Below are 4,918 nucleotides of genomic sequence, written 5' to 3' on the forward strand. Positions count from 1 at the left end.
GAGACTTACGGTGTTAAAACAATACCGATCTTGTGAATTTTTCCCAAGTCTCCGCAAACTCGACCTCAAATTATTCTATAGCCTAAAACTTTCAACAAAAATGCAATTTTTTTAGAAAGAAAACAAAAACAAAACAAAACAAAGAACAAAAACAAAGAAAATAAAGTATTCCCTCCCCACACTTAAAATATGCATTGTCCTCAATGAAAGAAACAAACATAAAATAAGAGAGAGAAGAGAGAGGAAAGAACACACCTGAGTAGTCAAGGAGGATAGGTGATCACATAAGCAGCATTTCTCAAAGAGATATATTCTACATTTTCTTCTTCCAAAGTGTGGCTGTCATGGAATAGCTTTGGGTAATGTCCATTGAACTTGAAATTTTTATTAGTATCTTCGCCTCTTATTCCAGGATCAAAGAATCTTCTAAAAGTAAAAGTGTCAAATGGGCACGTGAAGGTGATCTGATCTGGAATGTCAGTCAATGTCCAACCAAATGCCTTTTTATGCTTCCTTAAAACCTGCAAAAGCTTATTTTCTTGATCGAAATCAAGGTTAGAAGAAATTATAGCCGGTAGTTTTTCATTCATCTCTAAATAAGCATATTTCATATTTTCAGGAAGTTGCTTCAGCTCGAGGGAAGGTGGCTGCTCAATAGAAGGAGTGTTTGGGGCAGCCGGGATGTCAAGAACTTTATCTACATGAACAACTTTATTTGCAACCTCATCTGCAGTAAGAATATCAACTTGCAAGGCAGCCTCAATTTCAGCATAAACAGAGCAAATTTTAGTTTCAGTACAAATATCACAAGAATAAACATCATCAAAACCAGACAATGATGGAAAATCAGATGCAAACAAATCACTACAAGTATCATCAACAATTTCAGAAATCAAATCTATTTGAAAAACAGAATATTCTTCCAAGGGTTGTTGGTTTGATCCTTGAGTTTGCTGCATGGCATTCACCAAAATGGCAAGCTGCCCAATCTGTGTTTGCAAAGTCTTTAAAGTAGAATCTACTTGTTGCTGAAACTGGAGATTATTTGCAGTCATTTGTTTGACAATATCTTCTAGTGAAGGTCTAGAAGGTGCAGAGCACACAACCTCAAATTCCTTCAGATGCTCATGCGGATCCTCACCTGCAAGACCACTAAACCTTGGAAACAAGTGTATTAAGCCAAATTTCAATTCAAAAGGAACCGAAACATCAGAATATTCAATACAAAAGTCATTATAATTAACATCAGGAGCATCAAACTGCCTTAATGTTCTTTGATCATCCATGTAATAAAAAAAACAGAAATATCAATTATGTCTGAAATAGACAAAAACAAATAGAAAGAAGAAAAACGATTAAAATAAATTCAGAAAAATACAAAAGCACCAAACTTAATCTAATGATGTGAAATAAAAAATTTGAGATTTTTTTTGGATTTTTTCGACACTATGAAAACAGTAAAAAATTAATTAAAAATAGAAAAACAAGGAATTTGGCAAATTTGACGTCAGAGTCCCTTACTCAAGAGTAAAGGAGTATTGATCGCACGATTTTTCTGCTTCCAGTAGGCAAACAACTTATACAATCAAACACAAATTTTCCAAAAACCGGTTTTTTCTGACTCTAGACGCAACTCCGAACGCGAAACTGTAGAAAAATTCGGAAAAATAACAGGAAATTGCAGAACAACAACACACACAATACTTAAAACTAAACTATTGGCTAATTCGACAAGAATCCCCGGCAACGGCGCCAATTTGATCCGCTGTCGCGCGCGGATCAAAAACGAGTATTTTTGACAAAACGTAGTTAGCGACAAATTGACTCGGATTATCGTTCTCACAAGGATTCTTGAATGAATTAACCAATGATCGTAACGATTAATGGGGTTTTGGTTGGTTTAGGATTCAATTAAAAAAATAGATTAAAATAAGTGATTATTGAAATAAGCTGTAGCAACAATTTACTGATTCGGTCTTTGCCTATCATCGACTATCGTAATTCCAACCGCAGATTAACTATTCTTATTTGATTATAATATCAACTGACAAGCGCAATTGATAGTATAAGTTGTATGTTCCTATTATCCAAATTAAGCAAACGGGATTAAGTTTCATGAATTAAGCAAACATGAATTAAACGGACTCGATAACGAATTAAGCAAACGAAATCGTGACTTTAGGATCACACAATCAATCGGATTAAATCAATATAGCATATGTAAATTGGATTAAGCAAACAAAATACATATATTAATATTGAAAGGAATAAAAAAACCTGAATAAGAATTACTAAAATCTCAAGGTATCGGAACCCGAATACAGCAAATTGTTTGGATCGATTAGTTCTTCATGAGAATTCTTGCCAAAGCTTTCTAGCATTTCGTGAATAGTCCTCCTCCTAATGTTATGCGGCTGCTAGGTATATGGAAAACAAGGAATTTGGTTTACAACCCAACTGGATCGAAAAGATAACCCAAGTCCAAAACTAATGACCCAAAACTTAAATAAAACTAATGCTGCAACTTCAACGAATTTTCTGGCCCTGTTACAGGCTGAATCAGCTTCTGATTTCTTCGTGAAAGTTGTAGATCTTTTTCTTAGCTTTCCATCGACTGGTAGTACGTCTCAATCCGATACTCCTAGCTCAAGATATAATTTTTCTCGCGAAAGCTGCTAATGCTGAAAATAAACTGCGAAAAACAAATAAGTGTAAAAATAAGATAAATTATAAAAACACGTTAAAAGGGAAAAATAACCAAACTAAAACATGGAAATGCATAAGTATAAATATAGAAGAATGTGCATCAAAATGCACTGATCACTTATGTCGAGCTTGACACTTATATAAGTTGACCTCTTAGTCGTCCCATCCCCTAAATCTATCTCTTCCAAAGGATATTGAGCTTGCATCCTTTTGGTAGAGGCTAATGGATCTTTCTCAAACCCCAAAGGCTCATCATCGTATATACAATCGAGCGTGTGAATTTTTTAAGTTTTTTCTTGGCCATTCTGGAAAATTCCCTTATGAACTTCAAGTATAATGGCTTTGACAACCATCATTTCCTATGATTCAGCCTCTAACGCCGCTATTAAATTATTTTTAGCCATATAGGCCGAAATCCTAGCCAAAGCACTTGATTCAGACATCATCCTCGTTTGATCCAGACCATCTATTATATATGAGTACTTGTTCAAACATTGAATCAAACAAGGAAATTTAAAAGTGAATCCTGACTTTGATGTCATAATACCAAAGACTTATTATAGACTCAAACATACTAGCTGCCTTAACAATTCGTCACACAATAACACAAAAGAAACTATTGGATTGGTCTTCTACACCACCTGCAATATCCTTACAACAACTTAATTATTCCCCAATCTCAATATGAGGATATCCTGCACATTGATTCAAACTATAGGGACATAGCTAACAGATGGGTGATAATACAGTCAACAAATTATACGATATAACAACAACAAAGGGTATCATAAATCACAACATTCTACATATGCACAATCATACAATATTACAAGAATTACACGATATTACACAATATATAATTACATTACACAATATACCATGAATTATCATGCAATGCACTTTATCCTCTACTCCATATGCATGTGATACCAATCACTGAACTCATGACTTATTCGGGAGAGACATGCAGGACACCTTACTTACCATAACACTCTTCATGAGTTTTATAATTTAGGAGTAAATATGAGCTACGTTCCGTACTACAACATTCACTTTACACGTCTGTAGACTCTCAACACTTTAGGAGTACATGCGAGCTACACAAGCACTATAACACTCTCGATAAATTCTAATTTAGGAGGACGTGCAAGCTACGTTCGTACTACAACACTCTCTCTAGACTTCCGTAAACTCTCAACTGTCTAGGAGTACATGTGAGCTATGTCTGTACTACAACACTCTCTAGACACATACCTATTCCTATTTTAGCATGATGCATGATGATCAGACATGCACAAATTCCTCTCAAACCTCCTTCCTCTTTTGAAACACATCTACCTTGATTACCACATTAGGTTTTTCACAAGGTTTTACCATACATTCACTTTGATTTCCACATCAGGGTTTCACAATGGTTTTATCAAACTTTCAATTCAATTGACACATTAGGGCTTCACAATGATTTTACCTAACTTTGGACTCATGTCCTAAGTTTTACCTCATAATCGTTAATCATTCAAAATGTTACTAGTACATGTAGGCATCATGAGACTTTACCACAAGATAAGTCCTTGCTTTAGCTTTCTAAGGTATCTGACCGCGCCTCAATCAAAGTTTCTAACTCAAGATATGACATTTTCAATAGCTCACAAACGTATAATCAATTGCACAATCGATTACACTGTAATTCCGATTGAGTTTTCTCAGCTCTTAAGGGGTGGCAATTGATTGCACAATCGATTGCACTACTTTTCTCTTTGATAATTCACAACTTTTAAAGGGATGACAATCAATTACGTTGTGCAAATTTTCACTTTTTCGCAGCAGTACACACGTATATTCTCAATCCATCCTCAAGAAATTATAAAATATACACACCAAGGCATTATTAAAACATAAATTGAACACAAAGATCAATCCATATTAACACATATTCATCAAATCAAACATGAATTCATCAATTATACACATAACCATGAGCAAACATACAAACTTACATAATACCATAAAGATCTATCATTCAAGAAGCAAACCCCAAATCTAAGTTTCAAAACAAATCAATGTTAAATTTATGAATTTGAATGAATTTAGGGTTCAAGGAAAAGTCCACTACTTTAAACGCTAAAATATCAATGTTATAGAATACACTCCCTTACTTTGTTATTGCAGAAATTCCCCCGCGAAGCTCTCTATTTCTCTCATTTTTATAAAT

Source organism: Lathyrus oleraceus, chromosome 5 (assembly GCF_024323335.1).
Source record: "Lathyrus oleraceus cultivar Zhongwan6 chromosome 5, CAAS_Psat_ZW6_1.0, whole genome shotgun sequence".
In the NCBI taxonomy this organism is placed as follows: Eukaryota; Viridiplantae; Streptophyta; class Magnoliopsida; order Fabales; family Fabaceae; genus Lathyrus; species Lathyrus oleraceus.